Genomic DNA, 21,563 nt, shown 5'->3' on the forward strand with positions numbered 1-21,563 from the left:
TGTCACTTGGTAATGTATTTTTGCCTCTGCAGATAAAGGCTAAGTATCCTAAAAAGAAATTCCAGACACCTAGCACTACTTAGTGCAGACTGCGCTTCTCGGCACAAAACTGGAGGTTGTTTATGAATTTTGATTAGAACTGATGACTGTAGGATGCCCAGCATATGTTCCTTGCCAACATCTAGAAATATTTTACATAGGTAGTGGCCTGATCAGATCAATATGTTTGGACAGCTGACATATCAAAGAGTCCACTCTGAAGCTCATTTACCGACCATTGTATGGTCCCTCATTCACATTATTTGCCAAGGAGAGAACAGGGCATGGAACTCAATTCAAAGGTGTCTGCAAGTGAATCCCCAAATTGCCTTCTTTCCCAGTTTTCTTGTTAGATGACATTTAATAACATTTATCATTTAAAATCATGTGTAATGATAATATAACAATAGAAGAGACATTTTATTACACAAGATTACACTTGCTGAAATCCTGATGGTTGTGTTTCACATAATTTGAGTACTTTCTGATTTTCTTATTCTTATGCTGGCCACAAATGTTTTGTTTGCAGGTAACTTGGTTCAAGCTGCAGATATCTTGCAGGAGCTGTAAAACTCTATTTTATGCTGCCTCATGCAGTACCCTAGACAATGATCACTGTCTTGCTCTAGAAATAATGTGGGTATGATATCTTGTGTGCCTTTTGTGCCTGCGAGCATACTTTGCATATAATTGTCATGCAATCTACGATACATATAATTCTCAAAAGAATATACATCTACATGTGGAAACATATTGCATGTTTGCTCACCCTTTTTAATATGCCATTTTAATCTATCATGAGCCTTTAAGCATGCATATTTTTGCTGTCCATTTTTATTAGCCACCCTGCTGTCTAATTTTATTCTATGTTTTCAAACAACTTAATCCCTCATTTTGAATTATAATGACATCTCTTAACCATTCCTCTTCTTTATACTGCATCCTCTAATGAACCCCATTGAGCCTCTGGCCATAAGTGGGAAGACATGAGGACTTCAACTGTGTCTTTCTGTAATTTGATGCCACTTGCATGGGCTTGCACTTGGTGCTTAAGAGCAAAACTGCTTGAATTACATATTTTGTTGGGCAGCACTATACTGCTAACACTGACTGACAAGAAGATTCTGAAGGCCCTTATGGACTGAGAAAAGGTCTCCTACTCTCATATAAATCCCTTCCACCCTTCTCCATGGGCACACTTCAGTGAACAAATTGCACTACTGAAGAGACAGCCTCCTCTCACCTCTCATTACTGCTGGATTCATCCTGTTGTAGTTCACTATCAGCTTTCTCATCAACAGTTCCATTACATGATTGAATCCATGTTCCATATATAACTTTTGCTAGCCGTGATTATGTGCTAGTTGAATCTCAGTCAGACACAAGATATCCAAAGAGTAAAGAGAAAGTATTGAAGCACAGCGGGGTTTCTGAACTAGACCCTCAAAGGCCCAAACATGAAAGAAACCACAACTGGGGTGTAACAACCTCAGAGAATATGTTAAATAGGGTAGTGAATGTAGACCTCAAACAAGCAAAGGTGGGAGGGTTGAGAAGCTCAATCATAGCTAACCTCCCCTGTCTGAGCCTGAGCTTATAGAGTTTTAATGATACCTCACTTGTCCCATCCTGGTCAGAACCCTCAGTATATTCAGATTTCTAATGTTTTTCAAATCCAGTGTATGGGATAAAGTTGTATGATCTCAAAATATATCACTCATTTCTCCCACATAGATCCACTGTCTAGAGCAGTGCCAGGTATCTTTTTTATCACCTTCAGGATCTGGCTAGAGCACATATGTGGTTGTGCAGTCACCTAAAGAATCTGCATGACAGACATAAAGGGGGTTCAAGATCAGAAATCTTGGAAACAAAGAAGGTTTATTACAAATTCAAAAGATTAATACAGAAAATAGAATAATGCAAATGAAGCAGTATTTTATTATAACAAGCATTAAAGTAATTTGCCATGAAGGCACTCAAATACAGTAATGCAATAATGAGCAAAAATCAGAAAAACAGCTAAGGGCGCGATTTCTACATCAGCAGAGAGGTAACTGTGTTGCAATGGAGATCCCTCCCCACCAACATAAATTTGCCTGCCCAATTTAAATGTAGCCAGACCATAGTTTAATAAGGGTAGAGACTTCTCCATCGCTGCTATGGTCAAACCTCTCTGATGGCCTGACAGAGTAAGGGACCTCAGAGGTTTGGCTGCATGTCCACCCACCTAATTTAGATGGGCGAATATACAGTCGTTTTCAGTGCCCTTCGTCAGCAGAGAAAACCTGGCAATAGGGTGCACTGAAAACTGCTCAATGCTCCCTTGCATGAGTGATGAATATACTCATAAAAAGGTATGGTACTGTGTGCAAATTGTTGTGCGGCAATATGTACTCATTTCCATACCTTCTTGTTATTAATTGATTTACATTACTTCCCATTCCAAGATGGCAATTATGTTTCCTGTTTGCAGTGTTCACTATTTTGGAAAGTCCAGTTTCACAGTTTTTTTGTACATGTGACCAAGGCCGCTGTGTTGGCCAAAACACGTCTTGTTAGTGAATACACCAGTCCCTGACATTCCAGAGTGAGTGTTTATCCTCTATGTTTGGATTTAATTGACGATGGGTGCTCAACCGGTGCACAACACTCCACACCTCATGGACAACTGATACTGCAATTTTATATATATTTATATATAAAACCTACTGGCCGTCCCCAATAGGTAGTTATAGTTAGGATGTAGTTACCATAGGAAGATAGTTTTTTGATTTGCAATACTTTGGCGTTGTTTGATGAATTATTGTGAAATTTCCAAAACCAGTTTCACACTCACTGTAGCTGCTAGCTTACCATTTTCTGTTTGATCCATCAAGCAGGGGCCCGGAGAAAGGGTGGGTCCCAAAACCCATTTTCCACATGTTAATTTCAATTGGAAATTTTAAATAAGGCTACAGCCCGAACTACCAAATGGAATCACACAAAATTTGACAGAAAGGTAGCTGTTGGTCCAAAAGGTGATTTTTGTTTGAAATGGTGTAAATCTTTTTCAGTAGTTTTGGAGTTATTTAAAGAAATATCCAGTTGTATTTATAGGGTTGAGGTGGATCTGTGACACCTCCCGATGATCTCGTGCTGAGATCTAATTGGCTGCTAACACTTCAAACCAGGAAGTGTTGGCAGCCATCTTGTGACTTGAGACACAGAAAAAAGATTTTTTTTAAAGAAAAGGGGGCAGGGTAGAAACACCCTGAGCCCCCTAGGGATCTTGGCCAAAAAGCATTTTTAAAAAAAATCTTTCGGCAGGAGTCACGCTGGATCCATGACTCCAGCAGAAAATTAAAGAAAAATCTGTGCTTCACCTGTGATCGGCACATAGGTAGGCCATGTCCTGGGGGCAAGTGTATAATGCTAATAGGTGGGCACAAAGGTACCCCCTCCTTGGAGCATTAAAGCATTGGAGCATTAAAACCCGGGGCTACCACCTCCCTGGGCATTTTGAACCTTATATGGGGGATGCCCTAGACAACCCCATGCCCTGTGGATGCCCACCTCACTAGGGCAAAGTCTTATTGAATGCAGGACCCCCCCCCCGCAGACCTGGGGGCCCATGGGGCAACCCCACAGGCCCGGGGACTGCCAAAATTATAAAACTTAAAGTGGTGGCCGTATAGCCCCTGCAGCCCTAGGGACCACCACCTCCCCTGGGCTGTGTTCTGCAATGGAGGGGGAGATGCTGCCCCCTTCCAGAAGTCGTAGATGGTCCTGGGGACTGCCACCCCCGGCTGGCTCCATCAATATCCAGGCCTGGGACATTGCTGCTTGCTATGGCTTAGCAGGAGCACCGCTCCCACCAAGTCAACACTGTAACAAAGGTTACAGGGATGTTATAGTTAGGGAATTAGCATTTAAAAAACCTTAGAAAGTCACTGAAAAAAACAAAGGTTACAGGGACGTTATAGTTTGGAAAGGGAATAAAAAAGAACTTAGAAATTCACCTTAAAAACAAAGGTTACAAAGACATTATAGTTAGGCTCATTTTTCACTCATAGAAAACCAGTGAAATTCAGCTGTTATAGTTTTTTTTGTTTTTTTTGTTTTATATAGTGCAAACTAGACCAAAGACATTTGGTATCAGAGCGCTTTACATGAGCACCAATTTTGTTACAGACGGACACATTAATTTTTTTGTTAGGCATGGGGAGATTACGTGATTTGCCCAGAATCACTAGATGTTGAGCGTCATTGCCAAGTTTCCCAGCTTTGAGTTTGACTGCTCTACATACGCTCCTCCATAGTTAGGTGTGCTAAATATAATTTGCGCTTCCGCAATGCACTGCTTATGGCCTCACATATTACAACAGTCATGACATGGTCAGTGACATCACTGATGACATCACTAATGACATTCCCAAATGACATCACTGATGGGATCACTGATAACATCAACCATAAAATTAGTAACACGCCTACTCACACCCCATATAACCTTTCATACACCCACTCCCACACAACCATTCACAAACCCATTCACAGACCCATACTAGTGCTTGCACATCTACTCAATTGTTCATAGATCTACAAAAACATCTACTCACTCACTAATATAGTCATTGGCATATGCACTCATACACCCATACAGCCACTCACACACTGAGTCAGTCACCCATAGAGCTATTCTCACACCTACTCACTCACCCATACAGTCAGTCACACAGCCACATCCTTACCCATACAGTTACACACACACCCACTTACTTATTCATACAGATATTAATACGTACTTACTCACCTATACCGTTACTGACACAAGCACACACTCACCCATATAGCCACTCCCACATTCACTCACTCACCCATACAGTCACATGTATACCCTATCAATCACCTATACTGCCATTCACATACCTAGTTACTAACCCGTATACCACTGACACATCTACTCACTCACCTATACAAACATACAAACACTCACTCACCCATACAGGTCCTCACACACGTAATCACTTATATATTCAGCCAATGACTCGCCCCCTCCCCTACCCACACAGACATTCATACACCCATACAGGTACTCAGAAAACCAATAACGTACCCATACAGCAACTCATGTACCCACTCACACCTCCATACAATAATTGGGTAATAGAAAAATTAACTGGCGCTAAGCTCTCAGTTCACTGGTCCCTACCAGTGTAGCAATTTGCAATATATAAATAGCACTAAGGAGACATTGCCAAAATCAGAAAGTGAACATTCTTCCTTGGGTTCCTTTTATTCTTTCTTTATTTGGTCATTCGTTGTGTCTCTTTGTAAAGTATATACAGCCAACACGAATTCCGTGCACACTGCGCTTCTTCAGTGCTGTTACAAATACATAGATTGTGCACAAGTAATTTTTTACTTATCACAAAGTTGTAATTATAAGTGGACACATTTCATAAAGGTGCCGATCACGATCCGGTAAAAACCGGGTACGAACCGTCGGACGGAGCACAATCTCCACCCGACGCGTACCCGGTCGTCAATTTTTAGAAACAAGGAATTACGATTCGCACGGGTACACCATTACCGTACGAATCGTAAAAAAGCCCGACCGAACAAAAAAACACCTACCAATGCGATCCGGGAAAGCGCCGACCTGACGTCGGGACGCTCGCAGCCAGCCATTCACGACCCAGGAATCACGATTCGCACCGACGTCACCCCGCACGGTGAATATTTTGCGGCAGCCAAAAACTGCCGGGAAATCAGGACGACGCGAACAAGGACCACCAGTACGCGACGGACAGACGACGACGCGAACAAGGAGGACCAGTACGTGACGGACACACAGGACGACGCCACCAAGGAGGACCCGTACGCGACAGGACGACGCGATCAAGGAGGACCCGTACGCGACAGGACGACGCGAGCAAGGAGTACCAGTACGCAACGGACAGACATGGACCCGAACCTACGAGTCATCCCTGCCCTCATAGCAGTCCACCTCCTCTACAGGTTACGACGCAGACGCCGCAGAAGGTCAGAATAACTAAGGGAGGGGGGAAAGTGGGGTGGGGTGGGGGTGGCACGACCAGGGCAGGCCACAAAACAACCACATAAGTCACACACCACACATGGCCTGGACATACCTGACTCCCATGCCCTGGTCACCACGAGGGGGTGGGGGCGTGTCCTGATAAGCCAGCGACCGCCACAACGGAAGTCCGTCACCACGCGAACCGGCAACACAACCAGACAGGTACGTCCCGTACCCACGCCTGAAGAGCGTGGGTACGAGTCTGACCACGCCCACACACGTCACCCCAACAATGGCGGGACGGATCGCACCCACGTGGCAAAGGCCTGGGTACGGGCCGCACAAACATCACATAGCGTGGGGACGGATATGTACGGACCCTACCCCCACCCCGTATGCAAGGAGCGTACCCCCCACCCCAACAGTGAAAGTACGACCCGTACCCCCACCCGCGTATGCATGGAGCGCACCCCCCATGCCAACAGTGTAAGTACGACTCGAACCCTCACCCGCGTATGCAAGGAGCGTACCCCCACCCCAACAGTGAAAGTACAACCCGTACCCCCACCCGCGTATGCATGGAGCGCACCCCCATGCCAAAAGTGTAAGTACGACCCGTACCCCCACCCGCGTATGCATGGAGCGTACCCCCCACCCCAACAGTGTAAGTACGACTCGAACCCTCACCCGCGTTTGCATGGAGCGCACCCCCCATGCCAACAGTGTAAGTACGACTCGAACCCTCACCCGCGTATGCAAGGAGCGTACCCCCCACCCCAACAGTGAAAGTACGACCCGTACCCCCACCCGCGTATGCATGGAGCGCACCCCCATGCCAAAAGTGTAAGTACGACCCGTACCCCCACCCGCGTATGCATGGAGCGTACCCCCCACCCCAACAGTGTAAGTACGACTCGAACCCTCACCCGCGTATGCAAGGAGCATACCCCCCACCCCAACAGTGTAAGTACGACCCGTACCCCCACCCGCGTATGCATGGAGCGTACCCCCCATGCCAACAGTGTAAGTACGACCCGTACCCCCACCCGCGTATGCATGGAGCGTACCCCCCAGCCCAACAGTGTAAGTACGACCCGTACCCCCACCCGCGTATGCATGGAGCGTACCCCCCAGCCCAACAGTGTAAGTACGACCCGTACCCCCACCCGCGTATGCAAGGAGCGTACCCCCCACCCCAACAGTGTAAGTACGACCCGTACCCCCACCCGCGTATGCATGGAGCGTACCCCCCATGCCAACAGTGTAAGTACGACCCGTACCCCCACCCGCGTATGCATGGAGCGTACCCCCCAGCCCAACAGTGTAAGTACGACCCGTACCCCCACCCGCGTATGCATGGAGCGTACCCCCCAGCCCAACAGTGTAAGTACGACCCGTACCCCCACCCGCGTATGCATGGAGCGTACCCCCCATGCCAACAGTGTAAGTACGACCCGTACCCCCACCCGCGTATGCATGGAGCGTACCCCCCAGCCCAACAGTGTAAGTACGACCCGTACCCCCACCCGCATATGCAAGGAGCGTACCCCCCAGCCCAACAGTGTAAGTACGACCCGTACCCCCACCCGCGTATGCAAGGAGCGTACCCCCGGCCCAACAGTGTAAGTTCGACCCGTACCCCCACCCGCGTATGCATGGAGCGTACCCCCCATGCCAACAGTGTAAGTACGACCCGTACCCCCACCCGCGTATGCAAGGAGCGTACCCCCCACCCCAACAGTGTAAGTACGACCCGTACCCCCACCCACGTATGCATGGAGCGTACCCCCCATGCCAACAGTGTAAGTACGACCCGTACCCCCACCCGCGTATGCAAGGAGCGTACCCCCCACCCCAACAGTGTAAGTAGACTCGTACCCTCACCTCGAATGCATTGAGCGTACCCCCACCACACCAGTGTAAGTAGACTCGTACCCTCACCTCGAATGCATTGAGCGTACCCCCACCGTGTATGTTCCAAGCGTACATATCCTGAAATCGGAGGTGTGTGTGCAGAGTCCACCCAGCAGTGCCCTGAGACAGGAGGGGTGGGTGTGGAGTCCTCCCAGCAGTGTCCTGAGACAGGAGGGGTGGGTGCAGAGTCCTCCCAGCAGTGCCCTGAGACAGGAGGGGTGGGGGCCTATCACTCACAGCAGTGCCCTGAGACAGGAGGTGTGGGTGTGGAGTCCTCCCAGCCGTGCCCTGAGACAGGAGGGGTGGGTGCAGAGTCCTCCCAGCAGTGCCCTGAGACAGGAGGGGTGGGGGCCTATCACTCACAGCAGTGCCCTGAGACAGGAGGGGTGGGGGCCTATCACTCACAGCAGTGCCCTGAGACAGGAGGGGTGGGTGTGGAGTCCTCCCAGCCGTGCCCTGAGACAGGAGGGGTGGGTGCAGAGTCCTCCCAGCAGTGCCCTGAGACAGGAGGGGTGGGGGCCTATCACTCACAGCAGTGCCCTGAGACAGGAGGGGTGGGGGCCTATCACTCACAGCAGTGCCCTGAGACAGGAGGGGTGGGTGTGGAGTCCTCCCAGCAGTGCCCTGAGACAGGAGGGGTGGGTGCAGAGTCCTCCCAGCAGTGCCCTGAGACAGGAGGGGTGGGGGCCTATCACTCACAGCAGTGCCCTGAGACAGGAGGGGTGGGTGTGGAGTCCTCCCAGCAGTGCCCTGAGACAGGAGGGGTGGGTGCAGAGTCCTCCCAGCAGTGCCCTGAGACAGGAGGGGTGGGGGCCTATCACTCACAGCAGTGCCCTGAGACAGGAGGGGTGGGTGTGGAGTCCTCCCAGCAGTGCCCTGAGAGAGGAGGGGTGGGGGCCTATCACTCACAGCAGTGCCCTGAGACAGGAGGGGTGGGTGTGGAGTCCTCCCAGCAGTGCCCTGAGACAGGAGGGGTGTAACACATGTGTGTGAGGCCAGAAATATCCACATGCATACTGGCTACAAGGGAACATGTCCCCATGAACACATGTCAACAGACTCCACACACAAGTACAGTGATCACCAAGGATGCCACGATTGTTGCAGGTGGACACATGGCCCTGCATGCATGGCCAAAGTAGAAGGGCTCCGTCACACACACAGCTCATGTAGACACAGCTCTGCGCTAAACATTGGGAACACCCTGCAGGGAAGAAAGCTGGGTACACAGAGGAAGGAATACACCCTGGGACAAGTGCACCATGCAGTAACTGCTCACATGAACAAAGAAAGTTAGCCAACACCTTGTGATGGCACACAGATCCCAGGGTCCCACCAATGAGCAGTACACCACTACATATCCCACACACACAAACCCATACACACCACCCAAAACCATGTCGCAGCCCCACCAACACCAATACCAGCATAGCAGTAGTGTGATAATGAAAACAAAATTAAGCTTTATTCAGCATGAGCACAATGTCCGTGGATCGCAGGCAGTACAATCTTCACAAAGCCCATAGGGCAGTCAATGATTCTCAGCTGGATGGGGGACACAGTGGGATGCGTGTCCCCTACCTTGCCTGCACAGTCAAATGGCATCGTCTTCCACACTGGTGAGGGCATCAGGGGGGGGGGAAGCAACAGGCACCGCAGGGACATCAGGGCAAAGGGGCGGCGTTGTGGGTGCAGGGATGGAGGACTCCACCACAGGGGGTGGGTCAGTGCCAAAGGCGGAGGCCAGGATGGCACTACACACCTTTGCAAGGTCCTCCAGGGAGTCCCCTGCACCCGAAGGGACCTCAGGCCCCAAGGAGGGGGGGGGGTCAGAGGGATGGGTCGCAGCGCCACCGGGGGAGGGTGGAGACAGGGGGGGAGACTCAACCACCCTGACCGGGGACCTCCTTGACCGCTTGCGTGGTGGTGTAACTGTGGGGCTCAGGGACAGAGCGGCCATGAAGGAGTCCTTGGGGGAGATGTGGCCAGGAGAGCTGAGGGGAGGGGATTTGGAGGGAGTGGACTGGGTGGAATGCGGACTCCCACTATGGCTGCGTGTCACACATTTGCCCCCCGACCCAGTGGGTGTGCCTACCTCACCCTGTGTGTGCGTGTCAGGAGGAGTGCGGTGGACCTTCCCTGCTGGTGTGGTGCCCGTGTCCGTTGATGTGGGTGCATGCCGACGTCTGGGTGTACGTGGGACAGGCTTGGGAGTGGGAAGTGTGGATGGGGCAGGGGTAGGTGGGGGGAGGTCGCGCTGCAGGAGACCCACTGCTGCAGTCAGTGTGGAGTCTATGGACCTCAGCAAGTTGCGTTGGTCAGCCTGCGATGAATGAATGCCCTCCAAGAAAGCCTCGATGTTGGTGAGGGTTTTGCCGTGGGCATGGAGGACATTAAGGATCGCAGCCTGACCAACCTGCAGTTGCCGCTGGATGTCCACAGACTCTGCATTGGCGGCAGCAGTGGAGACAGGGGCAGGGGGTGCGGTGCCTGGCAGGAAGGAGACATGCTGTGACCGGGCACGCTGGGAAGGGACACGAGCAAGTGGGAGGCGGCTGGTGGAAACTGAGGGGGCGGTGCGAGGTGTTGTTCCGCTGTCAGCTGCTGGTGCAGCCTCCGCCCACTCGGAGACATCCTCCTCGGACCTGTCAGCTTCGTAGTCTGATGTGCCAGTCGACAGGTCCTCGGCCACACTCTCCTCCGCCTCTGTCCCACTCGATGTGCCAGACCCGATGTCACGGCTGGCACTGGTGCTCGGTCCCTCCGCCTGGTCTGTGTCCATGTCTCCCTCTGTGTCCCCCGACGATGCTGTGGGCAGGGTGGAGAGACAGAAATTAATCAGACACCTGTACACATCTGTCACATGAGTCCAATCTACATAGGTAACATTGCATGGCCTGAAAAGGAAGATCCCTAACATCTACTGAACAGGGTACCGATGTAGGGCATGAAACACACAGTTGGTTGAGCCACCATGCCACTGAAATACCATGGAGAGCATGAGACAATAGCTAAACACAGGAAACTGAGTCTGACATAGCACCCAGGCCCTGGGGACAATCCAGCACTGCATCTGCACCACACAGCGTTGGCAATAATACCGATGACCAGGGAGCATATCCATGAACTTGAGACACATGCTGCATAGGTAATGCTGAAAACATGCACAACATGACTCGGTCACTGCACCTTGCGTGTGTGTCCAGACAAACATCACACACTGCCCAGACCCAGCAAGTGGAAATCAGGAGTCAACACATAGGCATTGCCCGCCCCAACAAGACCCTACACGAGGCAAATTCTTCAGACACAGGTGGCACCAACATCTCATAGTCTGGGTGATACACACAGGGGCAGGCAAAAAGCAAGATTGGACACCAAACAGCCAAGGTGCGCCTGTACAAATAATGAGGTACCAGTGCCCATCCTCAGATGAGTAGAAAAAGACACACAGGCACTGGCAACTGTGAGTATGAAGAAGGACAATCAGGTCAGGCTGCACAGTGGACACCTGTACAAAATAGCACGTCTATATACATGGTGACAGGGGACAATGGCACAGAGCACAACCTACGCTGTAGACACTGAGATTGGCCACGTTTATGATGACACATACACCACTGAGGAAAAGGTGCCCCAGGGGACAGTAGTGGGTACGCAACTACATGCTACTGAATGGTAATGACTGCAACACACGTCACCATCCCTGCACTATGTGTATCGCACACTCATGCACATCATGTCACAGGCCACTACATAGGACATGCGCGCTGTCAGGCATGACACATGAGAGACCAACTCCCATGTCTGGAGTCAGCATCAGTGGCAACTGACATGGAACCCACATGCAGTGAACTTGACAGTGCACAGGTAAGGTCCCACAACCTGTTACACACCACCCCCACACATGATGCTACAGTCATTGTTCTCGTGGACAAAGCGCCAGCCTACATTACCTTGTGAAGGAGTGACTACACACAGACCAGGGAACACATTGCAAGGAGGGGAAGGGTGGCAGGGGCACAGCGCTATACTGGGGCAAACAGGATCTGCACAGCACCTTTAAACCCTGCCAGTGAATTCATGCTACTGTGCCCTTACAAATGCCGGTGACACACAACAAACACAAATGTACCTACCCCCTTCCGGCTGCTGCATCGCCTGTAAGCGCCTCTCCAGGTCTGGAAAGACCACCGGCAGCACACGCCTGTGGAGGTGGCTCAGACGGCGGCGGCCGCGGTTCTTGTGGCTCTCACGTGAGTCCCCCAGCAGGAGCCGTGCAATCCTCCGCGTCCAGCACCGGATATCCTGCCAGCGTTTCCTCACCTGGGGCAGGCTCCGCCTCCGACCATCCACACCCCTCACGGCACTGACGGCGGTCAGCCAGATCTGCTCCTTGGCAGTGGCGCCTACCTGTGAGGAGGAACAAGTGACACCACATCAATACACCAGCCACATGTCACAGAGAGACATATGGGTACAAATTAGCTGGTTACAACAAGGCATGTCATGCAGCCAACGCATTGCACCTTTGTCATAGGGACATCATCCCCTGGTGAGGGCAAAAGCAGTACGTGCCACAGTGGGTACACAGGTGGAATGATGGCAATGTCACAATCAATGATCAAGGCTCACACTGTGCATCACACCCACCCCTCCTGTCTCAGGGCACTGCTGTGAGTGATAGGCCCCCACCCCTCCTGTCTCAGGGCACTGCTGTGAGTGATAGGCCCCCACACCTCCTGTCTCAGGGCACTGCTGGGAGGACTCTGCACACACCCCTCCTGTCTCAGGGCACTGCTGGGAGGACTCTGCACACACCCCTCCTGTCTCAGGGCACTGCTGGGAGGACTCTGCACACACCCCTCCTGTCTCAGGGCACTGCTGGGAGGACTCTGCACACACCCCTCCTGTCTCAGGGCACTGCTGGGAGGACTCTGCACACACCCCTCCTGTCTCAGGGCACTGCTGGGAGGACTCTGCACACACCCCTCCTGTCTCAGGGCACTGCTGTGAGTGATAGGCCCCCACCCCTCCTGTCTCAGGGCACTGCTGGGAGACATCAGGCACCCCCCCCCTGGGACCCCCCCGACAGTACATGGCATGTGTGTTACACCTGGACGCAATGGCAGAAGTCACAGTCACAACAGAGGGACAGTCTGTGGCAGTGGCCTATGCACTCACCTGATACCCTGGTCGCCCATACAGCATGGAGTACTGTGGGAGGATCACATCCAGCAGAGCCATGTTCTCCTCCAGGGTGAATGGCTGTGTCCTCTCCACAGCCCTTGACATGGTTCCAGGGAATCAGTAGCAGCAGCTGGGTCGACGAATGCAAAGATGTGCAGGCAAGTGCTCCCTCATGGGACCTGGCTGCCTTATATGTGCCCTTCTGCCCAGTCTCATGCACAGGAGTACAGAGTGATTGGTCACTCACATTTGCATCCTATGTTTCCACCAATCCCTTCAAACCTAGCAGTCTGTGGGTTCTCTATCGGTTTCATTCTCCTGCATGATGTCAGCCCCACAAACACATTGCAACAAAGTAGAAGAATTCCAACTGACTTCTGCTGTGCACCTTCCAGAACAATTTCAAAATTTGAACTTGGTCACCATGACAACCAGCATGCATGTAGGCCTTAATACTTGTCCCCTATGTAATTTGGAGCATCACTCACAGGTACGGTGCGTTTCGGGGCCCTAGGGCACCCCAAATGCATGGCAACGGCCCGTACATGCATGCCTACGTTCACTATCACTATGGGTCTGCACGCGTATGCGTACCCGTAGTGGTACGGACCGTACACTCGCATCTACGCTCACTATCACTATGGGTCTGCACGCGTATGCGTACCCGTAGTGGTACGGACCGTACACTCGCATCTACGCTCACTATCACTATGGGTCTGCACGCGTATGCGTACCCGTAGTGGTACGGACCGTACACTCGCATCTACGCTCACTATCACTATGGGTCTGCACGCGTATGCGTACCCGTAGTGGTACGGACCGTACACTCGCATGTACGCTCACTATCACTATGGGTCTGCACGCGTATGCGTACCCGTAGTGGTACGGACCGTACACTCGCATTTACGCTCACTATCACTATGGGTCTGCACGCGTATGCGTACCCGTAGTGGTACGGACCGTACACTCGCATGTACGCTCACTATCACTATGGGTCTGCACGCGTATGCGTACCCGTAGTGGTACGGACCGTACACTCGCATCTACGCTCACTATCACTATGGGTCTGCACGCGTATGCGTACCCGTAGTGGTACGGACCGTACACTCGCATCTACGCTCACTATCACTACGAGTACGCATACGCGTGCCGACCCATAGTGATAGTGAGCGTACATGCGAGTGTACGGTCCGTACCACTACGGGTACGCATACGCGTGCAGACCCATAGTGATAGTGAGCGTACATGCGTGTGTACGGCCCTATCACTATGGGTCTGCACGCGCATGCGTACTCGTAGTGCTACGGACCGTACAAATGCCTGTACGCTCGCCATCACGATGGGTACACATACGGCAGCACTCCCACAGTGATTTGGGAACATGCACAGGCCCTCTCAGCAGCAGTACGCCGGTTTTTACACATCACTGTGGTGATAGGCGACACACAGGTAGGAATAGGGCGGACATACTTGTCCATGGATGGACATACTTGTCCATGGATGGACATACTTGTCCATGGATGGACATACTTGTCCAGGAATGGACATCAAGGCATTGTCTGTGCATTACTACATGTGTGGGGCACAGGTGTCACAGGCTGTGATGTGGAACATGCCTCCTGAGTGGAGAAGGCACCAGATGTATGATGAGATGTGTACAGGTGTACTGTGTGATGGTGCAATGTGTGCCAGGCATGCCCTTGACTCCTTTGACATGTATGCATGTGGGACTGCGCACTTGGGGTGAGCGTCACTGGCATGGCACGGACACCAACACACGGAAGTGTCCCATGATGCCCGGTACAGGGTTCATGACACATGACTTGTCACTACCCACAGTGCACAATGTGACTATGTCATATATGTGTCCGGGATTTACATCAGGTTGATGTTGTAGCACCCTCAAAAGCTGCAGCCGTTGCAGCAACCAACATGTGGCTGTGTGTAGATTGTCATTGCACACTGTTCCGCACACCATGCCACATGTGTTATCGGATGTGAGGTGCACATGTATGCATGGGACACGGAGTAGCGTGACAAGGCCATGTCAGCATCCTCACAAGGAATGTGTGGTGAGTCATGACATGTGCACCTTCATGGCAAGGTGTGTGGGCTGGACTAGTGTAATGTCATGTGACCTGTGGCTCCAGTGTTCCGCTACCAGTCTCTGCAATCGGCATCCCACTTCTGCTGATGTGTGGGTGTATGTCACTCCTGTCTTGCGTCGGGCTGTGCACTTGCACTGGGACACAGCTATTTCCATGGCGTGGCATGGGGAGGTTCTCAATCACCGTGTGTAGCTGGGTCTTGGAAGGAGTGTCACCTTGCATCCATACGTGTCCTGGGCATGTAGCACATACCTGACTCCTTATGTAGCATGTGTGTATTGCCAGATTTACATGTGCTCAGTAGACATGAGTTGTTCTCGTAGTGCACTCACTCTTCCTTGTCACTTCCAAATTACTGCAGAGCGCCGCCTCTTGCCCGAAGAATTCCAGACTTGGCTACCATGCAGGAGAATGACAGGATCCGGCTCTACCGCTTCACCCAACCGTTGATTCTGGAGCTGACGGCGAGACTGGCACCACACCTGCAACCGCAGCACAGGTATCCTACGGCACTGACACCCCAGCTGAAGGTAATGGCTGCCCTACATTTTCTTGCCACGGGTACCTTCCAAAATACCATAGCTCATGTTGGTGGCATGTCCCAGAGCATGTTCAGCGGTGTGCTGCATGATTTCTTGGAGGCCATGTTGATTCACCTGGATGACTTCATCAAGTACCCAACCCCTGAACAGATGACTGAGGTCAAGCGTGGATTCTATGCCCTGGGAGGGATGCCCCATGTCATTGGGTCCATAGATGGGACACATATAGGTTTGGTACCACCACACGCACGGGAGGTGGCGTACCGCAATCGGAAGCACTACCACTCCATCAATGCCCTTGTGGTGTGTCTGTCCAATATGGTGATTTCACATGTCTGTGCTCGTTTCCCAGGGTCAGCACACGATGCCTACATCATGAGGCGTAGCGGGATGCCTGATATGATGATGCAGCTGCGCAACGAACGGGCATGTGTTGTTGGTGGGTACAGTCTGTCTGTCCTGTATTCTGTATAGCCGACCAGCACGACCGCCTCACCAGTTCTAACGATGTCCATGTGCTTCCCATGTAGGGGACGCTGGCTATCCCAACATGCCTTGGCTGCTGACACCTCTCCGCAACCCCATTACGCCGGCCCAGCTCCGCTATAACACCGCCCATGGCCGGACAAGGCGAGTGATAGAGAGGACGTTTGGCATGCTGAAGAGCCGATTCCGGTGCCTCCACAAGACCGGCGGTGCACTCCCTTATGCCCCGGCGAAGGTCTGCAAGATCTTCATGGTCTGCTGCATGCTGCACAACATGGCAGTTGAAAGAGCTGTGCCACTCATCCTGAATCAACATGACGAGGACCATCCACCCGTGGAGGACGAAGGGCTTGGCAATGGGGCTAGTGATGTGGAGGATGTGGAGCCGCAAGAGGACATCCGGACTCGGCTCATACGCGACTTCTTTGCTTAGTGGTGAGTACCAGGGTCTGAGTGTGCACGCATTGGTCCCCGTGTGGCATGCGTTGTGATGTGTGTCTCCACCTGCATGTATGGCACGTGGGTCAGAGGTGTGTGTGGGTGTGTCACTGGAGTGATGGTGGCAGTGATGGTAGTATTTCCCCAGTCATAATTGTGACCTAGCATGTTGTCATCCACACATGTGTCGAGTAAATGCACATGCAAGTGGCTGTGCTTTTTGTGGCTGACTTCTTGTGTGTCTCTCTTCCCCAGGTACCTGCGCATGCCGTTTGCTGGTTGCATTGTTGTGGCACTGCTATTCCTCATGGACATGACATCGTGGGCTGACTCAGCGTTACAGGCACGGACACGTTTGGAAGTCTCCATGGGGTAAGGGATGCATCTGGGGTGTATTGGGTGTGGCTGTTGTTCACGATGTGTGCACACTTCCCCGATCGGGGTTTGGTTCCTCTGCAGTCATGTGGCATCCCCATGGGACACGACATGCAGCTGGGTACACCTGAATAGATGGGCTGCCTGGTTGTCAGTCATCAGTGATGGGATAGTGGATTGTGATGATGGCATCAATGTGTGTGACACTGCCCTCGGACACATACGGTTGACATTGTCTTGGCATGGCGTGGGACTTCCACATCAGCGGATCTATGGTGTATGTCAGGCTCTCCGTGTGCAGCTGTGGGTTTTAGCTGTTAGCCGACACTTGTGTGCCAGTTCCATGGCTATCATGCATTTGTGCTGCAGAAGGGGGGTGCCAGTGTTGGACCCACATGTTACTCCACATGATGTGTTCATGTGTACTTCAAGTTGCCTCTGCAATCCCAAAAACATGAATAATAAAGGTGTCCCTATGCCTCCAAGGTGCCTCTTCTCAGTCAATGCTGGTGTGTTGGCACGGTGCATCCTGCATGTCTGGCATGGTATTGCCTGATTGTGGCTATGTGTCAATGTGTCGTGTGGCAAGATGCAAGCTGTGTGTGTGTGCTGAGACTGTGTATTGGGCATGATGTCCATGACTGTGTGGGTATTGTGACATGTGCCATCCCCATGCATCCAACGTTGTCCATGACCCCATTCTCTGCATCCACCGGACTCAAGCTTGCAGGACATGGTTCTGCCACCTGTCTACACATACTTGGGTGCCCCCCAGGACACTGGCCAGGATCCCTGACCTCTGCGCATGACTGTTGCTGTACTCAATGTGTCTGTCAGCACGGTTGTTCGGCCACCCCCTCAGCTGGTTCTGCCCATCACGGGTGTGTATGGTGCTCCATGTCTGTCTTGCCTAATAAACTGTGACCCATGTGTCCTGTGCCAGACTCAGGCCCCAGGGTGTGGATGGTTGAAGTGAACAGATGACTCAGGCATGTTTAGACTGTACAAGACACATGTTAGGTAATAATGCTACCAGCAGGCATCTACTCTTAATAGTGTGATTTATTATTGGGGGGGGGGGGGGGGGACAAAGTGAGGGGCTTTCCGGGATTAGGGAATCCAAAGTTCAGTAGGGGAGTTGGTGTCCTTGCCATTGGAAATCCTCAGAGTCCATGCCACAGTCTTTGTCAACATTGGTCAGCCAGTGACCAGCAGGGCCATGTGGCAGAGAATGTCTCTTGATGCTGTGATGCTGTTGCTCCAGTGGGCCAGGTGCCAGGCCAGGTGTCCTGGGAGATGGTGATGTAGCAGCCACCCTCACGGTCCTTTCCGTGGACGACCCGGCTTCCTGCGGGGAACCTCAGCAGCAGGCCGTGACGACGTCTGGGATGCTCCGTCGGATGTTTCCTCCTCCTCCTCCTGATCCCTCCCTGTGGGTGGTGATGTTCTCCGCCTTCTGGCACAGGGAGGGTCGGCCATGGTGTCGGCCATCCGACGGAGTGTAGCGTGAATCCCCTGGAACGCCGTCACTTGCTCAGCCTGTCTGTCCTCCATCCTCCGTTGGTGTACCTGTAGACAGGCTATTAGCTCCGCATGTTGCTGGGCCTGCTGGACCTTGATCCCCTCGAGGACGGACACAACCTGGGCCATGCCCAGGATGTTACGGACATGGGAAAATACCGGATCCCCAGCCAACTGGTCAGGCTCGCGCCTCCGCCGTCCTCCACTCCCACCACCCCTGCCCACTTGCGTCTGGCCTGGCCTTGTGGGCACATCGGGTCTCCGGGACCCCTGAGGGGTGGCATTGGCGTTGTCGCCTGCCTCCTCCTGGGTGCCCGGGACACCGTGTCCCTCCTGGCCAGCCTGGCTGCATTGTGGTGTTGGGGCAGGGATCCTGGGTGTCTCCTGGGATGTGGCAGGAGTGGGGGTGGTGGTTGGCACGGTTGTACCTGACGCAGGTGCTGCAGGTGGTTGGACACCAGAGGGGCCAGGTCGGTCGGGGTCGTCCGCAGAGTGGTGAGAGTGGTCGCTGCCGGTGGGATCGGTCTCCTGCAGATCCGGGTCCTGTGAGTGTTCCCCCCAGTGTTGGGGGGTGCAGCACGACGTTGACCTGTGTGTGAGAGAGAAAATGTTAATTTTGGTCCATGCAACATCCATGTTTCATCCGTTTCAAAGTTGGCACATTTCCTCTTGGAATTAGGATCTGTCTTGCATTCCGCTCACAGTGCACTTGTGCATGGGTGTGTCCCTTGGGCACCAATTTGGCCCCTTTAACTATGTGTGGCACAGTCTTACTTGCTGCGTCAAGTGTGACTGCAGTCAGCAGTGGAGTGTGCAGGTGTGGCGAGCCATGCATTTGCGCCTTCCTTGTAGCACTGTACATGTGCACATGGAGTGGATCCACACACTTATATGATGCAGGTGGCTGTCCTTGTGCTCGTGTACAGGTTGTGACATGGCCCTGCGTTTTGCCATGATGAAGAGGGGGGGTTCTGGCACTGGCCACCCTTGTCTACATGCACGCAGTCCACCTGCTGACGAGCAGACATTCCCACACACCAAAGGACTGATTTGCTCTCCCTGTGTCTCCCTCCTTCTCTGTCCCCCTCTCCCTCCCTCTCTGTCCCCCTCTCCCTCCCTCTCTGTCCCCCTCTCCCTCCCTCTCTGTCCCCCTCTCCCTCCCTCTGTGTGTCAGCCTCCTCCCTCTGTCCGTCTTCCTGTGTCTTCCTGTGTCTCCCTCCTTCTCTGTCCCCCTCTCCCTCCCTCTCTGTCCCCCTCTCCCTCCCTCTCTGTCCCCCTCTCCCTCCCTCTGTGTCCCCCTCTCCCTCCCTCCGTGTGTCACCCTCTGTCACCTTGGCCCAGCTTCCTGGGCACACACTGTTAGCAGATCTTTGAGTGGCCCTTGGCCTGTTGATGTGAGTTTGTTTCTGATCTCCAGGCACCCATTTTGTCTGCTGTGTGTCTGTGCGCTGCTGCTGTGGTGGTGTGTGCTGCCACTCTTTCACAATGTTGGCTGTTCATTAGCTGCTGTCATGTGCAAAACAGTGCCTTCACCCCCATGTGTTGATGCAAGGCGTCCGCCATTTGCTGGCAAGTCATTCCTGTGTTGGGACACAGTGTTTGTCTGGCTGTGACCTAGGCCATATGGGCAGAGGGCATTGTTGTCTGCTTTGGAGTCGCACTATGTGATTTTTTGTGCCCATCCTCCCGCCATCCGGGTTACCGTGTCATGTGTTGTTGTCTTCTGTGGCCTGTGACTTGACATTGTCCAGCTGGGTGCATGGGGCATGGTGGCAGCAGTGGCATGTGCCTGCTCATGGAGTGTGGTTGAGTCATGCGATGGCTTGTGGTGGTTGCGTGCCTGTTAGTAATTTTGGTTGTGGTTGCAGTTCCCCCCATGTGAGGTGCGTTGTTTGTGTACTCACCCGGGTCTCGGAGTCCTTCTACTCCTTCAACTGCCTCCACCGGCAGTATGGCCATCACCCTCTCCTCCCAGGGATGGTACTGTACGGCTCTGCGGGAGGGCCCTCCTCCGGTGGCGTTGGCCTGGTCGTGTTCCTCCTGCCTCTTGGCTCTGACCCTCCTCCGCAGATCGTACCACCTGTTCTGGCAATCCTGCTTGGTCCTCCTGGTGTCCGCAACAGCATTCACAGCATCGACGATGGTCTGCCACATGGCTGTTTTGGCTGCCTGGCTGCCTGGCTGGTGCTTCTGACCAATGTTCCAAAGATCTGTGGCTCGACTCTGAGGATTTGATCAACAAGGACCTCCAACTCTCGGTGACTGAACTTTGGATTCTTGGTAGTGGGCATGGTGAGGGGTGTGGGTGGGGATGGTGTGGGTGTGGGGGGTGTGTGGATGTTGGGGGGGGGGTGTGGATGGTTGTGTGTGTGTGTGAATGTGATGAGAGGGTGTTTGTGAGGGTGGTCGTGTGAAGGTGTGCAAGTGTAAGGTGTGGTGTAGCTTGTAGTCTGGTTCTGTGGTGTCTGGCAGCAGTGAGTCTGTTGCAAAGGCTCATGGTTTGTGTGTGTGGGCCCTTTTTATTGGTCCATGGGTGGGTGTGGCAGTTTTTGAATTTTGGGTGGGTGTGTTATAAGGAGTGGTGGTGTATTGGGCCTCTGTTTGTTTTTGGCAGTTGCAGGTCAGTGATTGTGTTATTTTAGTGGTTGTTGGCCATGTTTAGTGGCTGTGTGCCTTTCGAATGGTGTATTCTTGTGTTGTTTTATTTTGTCCTGGTTGTGTACGTGCGTTTTGAGCGTGTGTACGGTGTGTACATGGGCCATTTGGTTGTACGATTATGTCCTTGTGTGTGGCTTTGTACGACTCGTACATGCGGTCGTGATGTTGGGGCATGGGGTGCGCTCCGTACTTAGGAGGTTGTGTTGGGGGTGCGCCAGGAACTACTGGGGTGTAGGTTCACGGTGGTACGACACGTACTGGGGTGGG

This window comes from Triturus cristatus, chromosome 6, assembly GCF_964204655.1.
Source record: "Triturus cristatus chromosome 6, aTriCri1.1, whole genome shotgun sequence".
NCBI lineage: Eukaryota > Metazoa > Chordata > Amphibia > Caudata > Salamandridae > Triturus > Triturus cristatus.